At 49.5% G+C, this 13,329-nt stretch overlaps 1 protein-coding gene across 5 annotated transcripts in view; it reads right to left on the minus strand.

Annotated features, from left to right (window-relative positions):
• ARHGAP17 (Rho GTPase activating protein 17) overlaps nt 1-13,329 on the minus strand; it is a 1,009,368-nt gene that overhangs the window by 76,143 nt on the left and 919,896 nt on the right. The window lies entirely within an intron of this gene.

Below are 13,329 nucleotides of genomic sequence, written 5' to 3' on the forward strand. Positions count from 1 at the left end.
GGCACACCAGATAGGAACGCCGTGGTAGCTGCGATCGCTCTGGTGGAATGGGCTCTCGGACAGCCAGGCAGCGGTCGGTTTGCCAACCGATGACAGTACATGATACAGCCGGAGAGCCATCTGAAAATGGAAGCCTTCGAGAGAGCCTTCCCTGATTGACAGATCCAAAGTTCACAAAGAGTTGTGACGTCTTCCGAAAACACTTCGTGCGGTCCACGTAGAACTTCAGCGCTCTAGCCACATCAAGCGAGTGCAAAGTCCTTTCAGCCGGCGACGAAGGCGACGGGAAAAACACAGGTAACACCAAGGGTTCGTTGAGGTGGAAGTCCGACGGCACCTTGGGCATGAAGGAGGGGTGCGTCCTGAGCACCACCCTTGTGTCGTGAAAAGTCAAGTATGGTGGCTTGCAAGATAGGGCCTGGATCTCTCCCACTCGTCGTGCGGAGGTGATGGCCACAAGAAACGCTGTTTTCCACGACAGGAACTTCAACGGGGCCGAGTGCAGAGGCTCGAACGGAGGTCCCATGAGCTTGGTCAGCACCACATTGAGCTCCCACGCCGGGGCCGGAGCCTTCACCGGCGGGAACGATCTGAACAGTCCCTTCATGAACTCTTTCACCAGACGATGAGACCACAAGGACGTCCGCCCCGTGGTTCTGGTGTATCGGGAGATCGCAGCAAGATGAATCTTGATGGACACGTGTGCCAGTCCAGCCTTGGCCAGCGTCAACAGGTACGGCAGTACTTGGGGAGCCATAATCCTTTGAGGGTTAACTTCTGTGCGTGGCACCAGACAGAGAACCTCTTCCATTTGTGTCCGTAGCATTTAAGAGTCGAGGACGCCCTGGCCTTTGCAAGAACCTCTCCGCAGTCGGCCGGTATGTCGTATCCTCCAAACTCTAGCACTGCAGGAGCCAGGCCTGCAAGTTCAGCGACTTCGGGTCGTGGTGGAGGATGGCGCCTCCTTCCCTGGAGAGCAGATCCGCGTCCACTGGCAGCTTGATTGACGGGGACGCTGACAAGTACAGAAGATCCAGGAACCATATCTGCCTCGGCCACGCAGGTGCGACGAGGATCATCCTGCACCGTGACCTCTTGAGCTGGTTGATGAGCCGGATCAGCAGTGGCAGTGGAGGGAACGCGTATAGGAACAGGCCTTCCCAGCATCGCCCATGCTCCTCGGCTGGGGAAACCTGCTGGCGAACCTCCGGCACTTAAAGTTCGTCACTGTCGCGAACAGGTCGATCTGGGGTATGCCCCACCGTCGGAAGAGGCAATCCACTAGATCCTGCCGTAGTTCCCACTCGTGGCACGAGCGCAGCTCCCTGCTGAGTGAGTCGGCGATGGTGTTTTTTATCCCTGCCATCCCTGCCAGATGAAACGGCACCAGAAACATCCTTTGGGCGACGGCCCAATGCCACAGGTCCTGCGCCTCCTTGGACAGTGCTGGGGACCTGGTTCCGCCCTGTTTCCTGATGTAAAACATGGTGGTGGTGTTGTCGGTGAAGATCCTCACCACCTTGCCCTTGAGGGACGGAAGGAAGGACCTGAGGGCCCAAAACACTGCACGGAGCTCCAGGACGTTGATATGGAGGGACTTCTCCGTCGGGAGCCAAAGGCCTCTCGCGTGCAGATTTCCGGTGTGCGCTCCCCACCCTTCCAGGGAGGCATCCGTGGTCACTGTCTCCTGGTGGCCTGGGGTCTGGAAGTCCATGCCCGCCGTCAGATGCGCGCGGGTGCCCCACCACCGGATCGCTCGTCGGAAACTCTCGTCGAGTGTGATCCTCTCCTCGAAGTTGCCCGTCGTTTGGATCCAGCGCGCGTCCAGGAACTCCTGCAACGGGCGCATCCGGAGCCTGCACATGGGAATGAGGTAGATGCAAGAAGACATCATTCCGAGGAGGGACTTGATGGACCTCACCTTGGCCGCGTCAGCAACCAACATCCGCTGTACCTTGCCCAGGATGGCCCTGGTCCTTTCCTCCGACGGGGAGGCCAGAAGGGACACTGTGTCGAGCTTCGCTCCCAGAAACAGCGCGACTTGCGCGGGTACCAGGTGGGACTTGGCGTAGTTCACAGAGAATCCCAGGTCCGTGAGAAGTTGGACGGTCCTTGCCGTGTGCTCCACGGCGAGCTCCCTCGTCTTGGCTCGGATGAGCCAGTCGTCCAGGTAGGGGTAGACGTGGATCCCCTCTCGGCGCAGCTGCGCCGCCACTGGTGCAAGGCACTTGGTGAATACCCTGGGTGCCGACCGTAGACCGAAGGGAAGGGCTCTGAACTGATAGTGACGCTCTTAGACCACGAACCTGAGAAATTTTCGGTGCCCCTTTAGGATGTGAATATGGAAGTAGGCATCCTCCAAATACAACGACAACAGGAAGTCGCCCTCCTCCAGCTGACCCAGGACGTGCTGGAGGGTGACCATCCGGAACTTCTGCGCATTGATGAACTTGTTCAGCCGTCGTAGGTCTTGGATGGGGCGCCATCCTCCCGTCTTCTTCTTCACGAGGAAGTATCTTGAGTAAACTCCGGAACCCCAAAGCCTCTTTGGGACGAGTTCGATGGCGCCCTTCCTGAGCATCGCCTTTACCTCCAGGAGAAGCTGTGGGACGTGAAGCTCTTTCCTAGCCACACCTTCTTTGAAACTCGAGCGCGTGACCCTGGGCTAGGGCGTCCAGCACCCAACGGTCGGTGGAGATGGACTCCCACACACTGACTAAGCTTGCCAGCTGGCCTCCCACCGGGGTGCTTCGGTGGGGGCCCGACCCCACGGCCGGTTCAATCCTGCTTAGACGAGGCTTTGCCGCCTAGACCTCCTTGGCGACGACGGCGGGGTCCGCCTGACTTGCCTCGTCCCCTGTAAGCTTCCTGAGACGACGAACGGGCCGCTTGACGGTAGGTGGAAAATCCGCCGCCGGAACCTTTGGAGGCGCCCTTGCCTCCGCCGCTCCGAAAGGGCGGCCGCCGTTGCTGGAGAACCCCGAGAGCTCAGGCCGTCTCAGGGTCCGCTTTAATGGCTTGAAGGGAATCGTCCACTGTTTTCCCAAACAGGTTGTTCCCATCGAACGGCATGTCCAGGACTCTGGTCTGTACGCCTTGACGTAAGTCAGTAGCCTTGAGCCATCCACGCCGCCTAAGGCACACGCCGTTGCCCAACTGGTGAAATCCAGTGTCGGCGATGTCCGTCGCAATCGTGATGGCGTGGTCTGACGCCACCTCACCTTCCTGCAAGATCTCCAGGGCATCCGCCCTCTTGTCGTCCGGTAGGAAGTCCAGCAGGGGAGCCAGTTTGTACCACAGCTCCCTGTCGTAGCGGGCTACGATAGCTAAGGCGTTGGCCGCCTTAATCGTCGTCGCTGCAGACGAGATGACCCTGCGCCCCATCGTGTCCAATTTCTTTCCCTCGCCGTCCGGCGGGGAAGTCGACGTGGAGGCCGCACCCCCCGCTTTCTTCCTGGCCGCCGCGGAGACGACAGAGTCCGGGGTAGGCTGTGCCCGGAGGCACAAGGGGGCCGCGTCCGGGACCCGCTACTTCTTCTCGTACCGGTCTCTTCTAGCCGGCGTCGTGGATGGGTTCTTGAGGAGGGCAAGGCCCTCATCCCAAATATCGTCCAGCAGAGGTACCGCGAGGACCGTCTTCCTCTTGGCCTCGCGCCGCTGATAAAGGAAACCTTCCTTCTTCTTCTCCTCAGGGCAGAGCTGGAAGAGCTCGGATGCCCTGGCGATCATGGAGTGAAAAGATCCAATCTCGTCGGGCGGGGAAGCCCGGGTGGGAGGTGACGACGGCCAGATCATCGTCGTACACCTCGTCGTCCGTACCCGTCGCGGCCGTGTCAGTCCCCGTGTCACCCCCTCGAGTCGTGGACGGGGAGGAGGGCTGAACGGGGCGCGACGGCTGAAAAGGAGGTGGAGGGAGAATCCTTCTCTTCTTAGGAGGGGGGCTGCCCGAAGGGCCTGGTTCCGGGTCCCCCGACGGGAGTGGCTCCTCCACTGGTAACGGCAGTCTCGTCCTTATCTCTGAGCATAAGGACTGTATAGCCAACAAAATGGCCGCCGAGTTGTCTTGCGGCGCTGGTAGAGGGGAGTCCGACGGCAGTCAGGGGCCCCGTCGGTACCCTCGACGATGTCGTCTCCTGCGTCGGGATCCCTCCCGACGGGCTGGTCTTCTTCCACGCCAACGCCATGGCTTAAGACCTCGATCAGTTTTTCCTCAGAGGTTGAGGCCGAATCCACGACGACCTCCTGCCCCCCTTTTTCTTCTCCGTCGGAGGTTTCACGGGGGTCCTGTCGATGGGCATAAAAAGAGGACTCCCTCCGCGGTGGCAGGGAGACTCTGAGCCCCGAGGTCGCCACCACTGGTGTAGCCTCCACAGGCTGAGCCAGGGCCGCCGCGACTGTCTCGATAGAGGCCTTGGCCGGATGGATTAAGGCTTTCACCACCTTAGGTGCGCTCACCGCCTTCTCCTTGAGGGGGGGGACACTGCCTCGCTCCCCCTCCAAGCTCGACCGGGGCCTCTCCAGGAGCTTCGCCGGGTGCTCGGCCTTTCTCTTACCCGACCCAGAGCGTTGGCTCGTGGTTGATGGTGCCGGGGAGGGTGCGCCCTGCCTGGCTCCCGTAGAGCCCGACCGTTCGGCGCTCCCGGTGCTAGCGGACTCGCGGTGCTTGGCCTTGTGTTGGACCCCCGTCGCCGGGGCATCCACAAAGGTCTTAGAAGACCGCTCGGATTTCTTCCTCTTCTTCTCGTTGGACGGGCTCTTCCCTTCCAGCTAGTTGGCGAGACGTTGATGGCGGTCCTTCATGGACCGCTCCGACATGTTGCCGCAAAACGCACAGTCCTTCTCCACGTGCGTCTTGTCCTCATGTAGGCAGTAAAGACAAAAGGAGTGTTCGTCTTCCTTAAAGACATTCTGCAGCTGGCATCCAGGGCAGACCCTGAACAGCTTTCCGGGCGTCGAGCTTCCCTTCTCCTGGGCCATGACCGAGATGGGCCTGAGAAACTTCTGGAATCCTCCAAAAGCGTAGCTCGACGAAATCTTCACCCTTGAGGGGCATAGACGAATCCGACACGGGTCCCCGTTGATCGGATGGAGAGTCGGTGGAGCTTGAGGCTCTTTTGACAGAAAAAACCGAAGTTTTTGAGAAAAAACGTGAAAAAATAGCACTAACGCTCGAGAGCAATAGCACGAGGATCCCAACACATGAACGTGCGGTGAAAATCTGAAGATGGCTGCCAGAGGCGGGGCTTAGGTAGAGGGCAGTCATTGGCTGTGGTCGGTATGACGCAGAGACCAGTGATTGGTTACTACTACGAAAGACAGATCAGAAACGAAACTGATACTGGTTTTTTCTTTACCGAGGATTCCCAGCTTGACGACGGGGAATATTCATGAGCATGTGAATCCATGCCAGACCCATGCTGGAGAAGGTTGGGATTGTTCTAACTCCACATCTGGGGATGTATCCAACCCACTAGCATCATGCAGCCCTTGTGCTAAAGCCAGGAGGTCTGCCTGGCCGTCAAAATAATCAACGCCACCAGCCCTTGCATAAATTTGATCAATGTCTCCTTGGTTGCTCCCCGGTGCAGAAAATATGTGCCATAGATCCTATAAAGTCAGACCAGGAAAGTTGGACGAAGGACCAATCACTGATAGTCGTGTCGAGGGCTTATCCTTCGACGTCGAAGGGGTGGCTGCCGACGCCGGGCGAGGTTTGCACACCCACGGCGCATCGAGAATGACCAAACCTTGAGGCTGGCGGAAGGACCCAGTCTCGAGGGCTGATCCGCCTTTTTAGGCGCCGAGCCTGAAGGCTCTCCTGATGCTGTTGATGCTTGCGTGGGGTTGCGGGTATCTAGCGCCGCAGAAGCCACCGGGGCCTGCTGTTTGGGGGACGTGCCCGCACCTACAGCCACTTTTTCAAACATAGCTAACATTTGCAATTTCAAATCCTTTCATTCCTGAGTTGTTGGCCCTGCCAATGACTTATATCGTTCCGACGGGGAGTCAGAATCGCGTGCTCATTCGGAACAGAGTGGCTCTCACGTTTATGGAAAATTCTAATAAGATTATCTTTCAGGTGGCCAGGTAAATTTGTTCAAACACACATGCATGAAATTGTACAACCTTGCAGTTTACCTTTTCTACCAAGTGTTCCAAAACAGAACACGGGAACTGCATACACAGAGTACCAACCAAGGTGACATGATTTTATGCAGCATCACAGACTGCACAGAAAAGACAGAGTCATAGATAAAGTTCAAGGTTTTTCTTTTTCTTTGTGGGGCCTAGGGCAATCACTCGCTCGTCTTGATTTGACACTCCTCCCTAACATAACCATCTGTAGCCCCTGGTTAGTGCTACAACAGGTTGACCTGTATGTCTACAAACTGTTTTATGAAAGTACAGTAAACTAAAATGCTGTCTGTCTAAAATACCTTAGGGACTTGGTAGCAGCTATCTCTACTCTTTCCAATTGTTAGTCATCTACTGGTAATTGGAATGGTGCATGGCACTTCTGCTGTTTTGATTCATGCTTTTCTGTCACTCTCACTCGCACCTCTTCCCTCATCTCGCCCCACACTCAGTGTCTCATCCACCCACCTTTACTTTCACCCCTTTCTTCCATCCCTTCGGTCTCCCTCAGTCTAATCCTTGCCTCCACTTTTTGATGTTATTACTCCCAACTCCACCCAACTTCTAGTTCCTCTTCCACTCTACGACTAATCCCCTCTGTTGCCACCTCTCCTTCACTCCACTTCTACTCCAACTACTCAAACACCCTTCTTTCACTTGGTACCATTCACTTCACAACCACTCCATATTCTATTTTTACTACTCTGTCGCCACACAAACACTCACACTGAGAACCACTTTAACTCCTACAGCAATGCCTCACACCTCCCCCACATACCTCCACAAGCCAACGCTCTCTCCTTCCTCCTGCTGGTCTCTTGGTCGTCCTCTGCCTCCATCTCTGACCACACCTGAAAATCCCACACTTCTTGCTTCCTGTCCCCTGCTAAAATTCCCATCCCTCTGAGGATTGGACAACTTTCCCCAGCCAATTTTGCCCAGTCTTCACTCCCCAGGGTTGTATGGGCAAAGAAAAGCCACGAGAAAGGGGCTAAGCCCCACCCATATTCTTTGCGTGGGCTCACAGTGTACTAAAAATTGCAGGTTAGAAAGTTCAATGTTCCCTTTCATGTTCCGGCACCTGCTCCAGTGGGTTATCCCGATAAATTGCAGGGGGAGGAGGATTCGTTTTCCCCTAAGTGTCCCTGGTGGTCTAGGTGACCTGCTATTTGTTGTTTGAGCTCTGCCAGCCCCACAACATGGGTTTCCACACTGTCTGTGCAAGGCTATATTGGGTGTGTCACTCTCCATTAGAGGTGCGCTGTTGCAGTCGGGTCTCTGCAAGGCTATGGCTCCTCTTCACAGCTTTTCACCACTATTGCCTTTTCTGGTCTCTTTTTTGTTTTTTTTTTGTTTTTTAATTTGTTTAGTTGATATATCAACTTTCTAAATGATTAATAAAGACAATCTCTACAATTACAGATGTTAAAATTAACATCATGCTCATACATAAATGATTATCCAGAATAACAAAAAAGAAAAACGGAGTTAGAGTAGATGAACATTCTGGATAAAATAACATTTCATCTTCGTCATTATACAGATTCAACCAGATGAAGGGAAAAGTAACATTGCTTTTACACTTCAGAAATTGAATTTGGTAAAATCATGTCCAGGAATTGAACAATTGCCATTTGTATTGTTATTCTTGGAGTAGAGAATAACATTTGCCATTTTTGATCCTGGCTTAGATAGTTCTGGAGCGATAGTGTATCCCTGAAGCATTTGCTTCGTACACTGCTCACTGCCTTGCAATCGACTATCAGATGTTGTAAAGTTTCAGTTTGGTTTATGTTCAAACAATAGCGGCAATAGTTTTGCTCTGTGGAAATAATTCTTCTGCACAATATATCGCAAGTGTTCCACAGGTTTGACCTGAACCTCAAATACTTTCTTCGGATGACAGGGCATGGACATTTCACATGGTAATCGGCTATCACCCCATATCTTTTGGTGCCAAACAAGAATATGTCAAAATCTCTATATGATGAACACTTAGTTGCATTTTCCGACCAGTCGTACTGACATTTTTTTAACCTTTGCCCGATCAGTGTTTCTAAATGAAGTGTGACAGCTGCATCAGCTAATGCATTTAAAATGTGTTTACGCCATTTAAAAGGGAATTTATTTTTAGATGTAAGTAGGTTAAAAGCTATGATCTTTAAGATGGACAGTTTATCTAGGACAACCAACGCTTTTCGAAGAAAAGCACATGGTTTCCATGTCACATGCGAGTATAGGGATGAGAGGCCTAGTTCGTAATGAATCAGCTCCAAGGGAGTGCCATTTGGTAGCTGCAACACTCGTTTCCAATAAATGGACTCTATATTGTCCCAAAATTTGCGACCTTTCGGTTCACTGGCTTCCACTCCATACAATAAAATTGGGATCACTTTCATTTTATAAAACATGATGGTATGCTTCAAAGAAAATGTTCCAAATATATTGATCAGTATCTTGGTTTGTGACACTAGGGATTGCAATTTGCTTTTAACTTCGCATGTAATACTGTATTAAAGATTTTCTGTGCTAAATTAATACACCTAGATATTTATACTGGTAGACGTTAACGAGTTCACACTGTTGCAAATACCATTTGTAAATGTGTATTCTGGAATTCTGATTGCTATTACAAATCACTATCTGTGTTTTGCTCGTGTTGATGTTTAAATTATTGTCTTGGTTGTTTCAGCATGTTTTGTAACCCCATTGGTGTTTGTGATAGAAGGACCAAATCATCTGCGTATAGTAAATACAAGATTTGTTGTGTTCCAATTTGGGGGGGGGGGGTGAATCACCAAGACAGTTTGTTAGAGAATCGCCTATGTCTAGTATATAGAAGTTAAACAAAAAGGAGGCTAAGGCACAGCATTGCTTTAGACCCCTATGAGTGGTGATAACTTACCATCTAGGGAGATACGTACACGCATCGACGTGTTCGTATGAAGTAACGTTATCAACGGTAACAGAGAGGAGGGGCAATTGTATTTTTTTTTAGCTTGGACAGAAGAATAGTTCGGTCGATAGAGTCGAACGCGGCTCTGAAGTCAATAAATCCCAAATACAGGGGCTGACCTCGTGTCAGCTGGTGGGATTGAATTAAGGAGAGGGCGAATATGTTGGGAATCGTGCCCAATCCCCTGACAAAACCCTATTGAAAAGGGTCTAACAGTAGCCCTTCTACTGACCAAGCATTTAGTTCTTTAAGAATTATCCTACAAAAGATTTTGCCTGGGGCATCCAGTAGTGAAATTGGTCGGTAGCTGTCTGGCGATTGTCGATCGCCTTTTTTGTAGACTGGGACAGTTATAGCTTGAGTCCATGTTTGAGGTAGCTTTTGATTGTGATTGACAGCAGAAAAGATGTTAAATAATATGGAAGCCCAAAGTTCCGGATGCATTTGCATGATGTGATTAGACAGACCATCTGGGCCAATTGCTTTAGAATTACTGGCAGTTTTAATGAGGTGAAAAATCTCAGATTGATCAAAAGTGAGTTCAAAAGCAATTGGTACATTTAAGGTATCGAAATTCAGACTGTTTTTGGGAACTGCATATAGTTGACTGAAATGTGTAACCCAAAGATGCATATTAACAGCAGTGGCCTGTGTGCTGATTTGATGACTACCCAAGGCTTGGTTCATTACTGCCCACATTTTAGAGATGTTTTTACTGGCAAGGGTGCTTACCATGTTTGCTCCATCTCTCTGATAAAGCGATATCCTATGCCCCTTTACCCAGTTCCTATAGTTGTGTACCTTTTTCGATAAAACAGCTCTTAGGGAGGGAGGATGCACAGTAAGTCTTCTAAGCTCAGCGCGATATATGGCTTTTTTCATTCCCATCATATTATCAAATACGTGCAAATGATTTTGTCGATTGCTAGTATATGTTTTTGTTTGCTGAAAAGCCAGAATCGCGTTACTGTATACAATGCCAACACTCTCTAATGTGTTGTCATCACTCGAATCTGACTCCATCAGAAGTTGATTAAAATGTACTAAGGCATCCTCTGACCATCAGAGACGGTTTCCACCTGCATTCACCACTCGACATCCCTGCACAGGTACACTCTTAGTTGGAAGGCATTCCAATTGTACACCCGACTCTGTAGATAACATGTTGTGATCACTGGCATCAGAAAGAATGACATTGAAATTTTGCACGGCCGGCCACAACGCCGTGTTTACATAGATGTAATCAATAATTGATGATGAGACACCTTTGTGCCAAGTCGACGAAGGTGGAATGTCCGAGTCGAAAGCACCATTGAGCACATTCAAACCTCTATAATTGGCTAATCACTTCCATCGTATGAGTCTCTGACTGAGACGCCCACGCACATTATCCATGCACTTCAAATTTAGATCCCCAGCAAGAATGAAAAACCTGGTGTTTTGATCTTCAACAACCATATCTAACAAGCTATTCAGATCTTTAAAAAAACACTCATCAGTAAGTGCAGCAGGAGTCCAATACACATTCAGAATGGCATAATCATCAGTTAGAGTCTTAACTTTGACCAACAGCATAAATTCATTTGGCGCTGCCCAAATCCTAGAGGTTAGACCGAAGTTCATTTTGACTGCAGTAATGAGACCTGATGTTGGTCTTCCCACTAGTGTCTTGATGGAAGGATTTGGATGTACTTCATAGTTTTCCCAAATTGGGGGAGTGGTTAACCATGCCTCTTGAAGGGGCACTAGGTCATATTTAAGTGATGTTGATCATTGTTCACAAGATGTTAGAAATCTCTCGTGCTCCAACTTAAGAGGGAGACTGTGTGATGGCTTGTAGATAAGTCTAGTTAATTCTGCTGTGTTTTATGCTGGCAATTGCAAGACTTGATTGAAGAGTGGGTATTTCTGACGCTTTGGGCCGCTATGGGATTCAATTTAGGAAGTTGAGCTTGATTTTGCTGAGATGGAATCATCTCTGATATTCGATGCTCAGGACAAATCCCAATTTATATAGTGGATCTTTGGCCTGCCAGATTAGATTCTGTACCACTCTAGATTGCATCCATAGTGTCACTACAATTAAATTTCGTTTATCAACAAATTCTACTAATGCCAAATCAGCGGAGACAATATCCTCTAATTGTTGGATGTCCGAGAAGATTATCATTACTGCCCTTTGATTTAAATCGTATTGGGTGGAAGGGGGTGGTTTGCATGCTAAGATTAATAAGTGTAGACCTGGATTTTTTTTGATAATGGCGGGACCTCCCTTTGTCACATTTTTGCTCTTGGGAAGTTCAGTTTTGACCAATTGCTTCTTTGGGGAGCTAGTAGGCTGGAGATTCCCCAGTGCATTTCCAATCAAACGAATGACCGCTCCTGAAAGGTCACTCAAAGATGAAGCGACATTAGTTTGCATATCTAAGGCTTGAGGTGGAAGGCTTTCACTGGAGGATGGGGCCTCAGTTCTTGCATCTACATTTGTCTGAGCATTGAAAGCTCCTTGGAGTGTCATGAGTATTCCTGTAGAACTTGACTCTAGGGATGGGTCCCGACTTATAGTTGAATTGCTGTCTAGAGGACCAGGGGCAGACAATCCAAACTGCACATGCTCACATGATTTCCCACGCACCTCTATTTGGGGTGGAGCATGTCCAGACATGTAGGCATCAACTGCCTTTCTAATTTCAGCTCTATGTTGGTTTTCACTTAGCACATTCTTCACCTTTGTTTTTTTAGTTGTGCATAGTTCCTGAGTGTCAGGATTCAAGGTGCAACCAACTGGAGCAACGCTAGCTGTATTTTGTTGCGTAATTACTTTCAGTAATTCATTTAAGTGAGGATAATTCAGTGCTTGAGCTGGTTGAAAGCCTGAAGGGCCCATTTTTTTTTATCATGTGTTTGTAAAGAATATTATTTTTGACTGCTTGGGAGGCAATCAGAATTTATTTTAGGAGGAGAGATTGCTTTGATGATGCTCCCCCCCGTGTGCTTTATAGTAGCTTTATTTTTAGGAAGCTTTGAGGTGGACATTCCTGTATTTTCACCACTATTATTATCCGACCGTTGAGCGTTAGCTGGACTCAATGCTATTGCTTTCTTTTGGACACTAGCTACTGCTGGAGTAAAAATTGAATAAAGCTTCTTTTTCTCTTGAGGAGCTGCAGCAGATTCTGTATGCGAACTCAAATTCGAACCATGAGGCAAATGGATGACATCTATTAGTGGATCATAAATGATTGAGTTTATGCATGGTAGGGCTGCGTAGCCCCTCTATTCTCTCCAGCCTGTGTGGAAGCATGTGCAAAAGGCCACTAGTCAGGCTCAGCATCGGTCTGACAAGCTACAGATATTGGAGAAGCTTTTAGCGGTAAAACAGGAATACTGGAGATTGAATGCTGTTGCACCTCATGGGTAAGTCTCTCGTAACCAGGACTAATGTCTGGCAGAGACACTCCCAGCACCCCCCTTGTCAATTTGCATATTTAAGTAACTTTGAGTCTCACCCTAAGTTACTAAGTGAATTCAGACGTGGACCCCTTGCTCACTATTCTTAGAGAGGCATCTACTGTTGAGGTCCAACCAGATGAAACACGTGTCTGGGGATGCTGTTGGTACTCTTGTTCAGAGGAGAATTGCCTAGCATTTCGGTGCTGGACTGTCCCAGGGCAGGACAAAGACTGATATGTTTGGGATATTTCTTCTCTGTGAAAGATAGTGAGCTAAAGACTCTGGGTAAATCTCTCGTAAGCAGGACTAATGTCTGGAAGAGAGACTCCCAGGACCCCCCTTGCCAATTTGCACCTCATGTTGTGTCAGTTTTTGTAAGGATAGCACTTTTCGCATGATGACCTCCTGCATGAGCAGTCGTCTGTCAAGGGATTGATATATTTTTACCAGTGCCTGAATAGCCAAATTCATGGCTTGCAAAGTAACATTAATTTTGTTTCGGGAATGTGAATGCGTAATGTGGCGTTTGTGCCGTGAGCGTTAGTCTGCATTCTCCTCGACTCAGAGTATGAGAAGGAAGAGACAGTTTCAATAGAGCTCTGAGATACCTCGGTAAACATAATAGGAGAGCGCAATACATTTTCTGATCACATTTTGTTGGAAAACACTGGAGTCATTAAGGTCAAGATCTATCACAGCGTCGTCCTTTGCGGACGGGGTTGAGTAAACAAACTGTCGATTGTGCAGTTGCTGGGATACCATCAAGAATTACTTCATCAGTTATG

Source organism: Ambystoma mexicanum, chromosome 2q, assembly GCF_040938575.1.
Source record: "Ambystoma mexicanum isolate Mex_15411 chromosome 2q, UKY_AmexF1_1, whole genome shotgun sequence".
Classification (NCBI taxonomy): Eukaryota; Metazoa; Chordata; class Amphibia; order Caudata; family Ambystomatidae; genus Ambystoma; species Ambystoma mexicanum.